Below are 237 nucleotides of genomic sequence, written 5' to 3'. Positions count from 1 at the left end.
TCAGGGCTCGGGCCGTTTTCTGCCAAGCAGCAGCAGCCCCAAGGCCGGAGCGTGGCCAGGCTCTGCTGCAGCGGGCGAGCGCGGGGCTCACCCATCCTTCCCTCCCTACAAGGGAAAGGCTCCCAGCCCTGCTGCCCCCGCTCTCCACATCCCTGCCTGGCCTCGGGTGCCCACGTGTGGTTGCTCCCAATGTGCCGTGCCCCATGCCCGGTTCCAGCCAGGGACACGTGGCCCCGC

This window comes from Antrostomus carolinensis, unplaced genomic scaffold, assembly GCF_000700745.2.
Source record: "Antrostomus carolinensis isolate BGI_N321 unplaced genomic scaffold, ASM70074v2 scaffold32980, whole genome shotgun sequence".
Taxonomy (NCBI): domain Eukaryota; kingdom Metazoa; phylum Chordata; class Aves; order Caprimulgiformes; family Caprimulgidae; genus Antrostomus; species Antrostomus carolinensis.
This window is presented reverse-complemented; position numbering follows the sequence as displayed.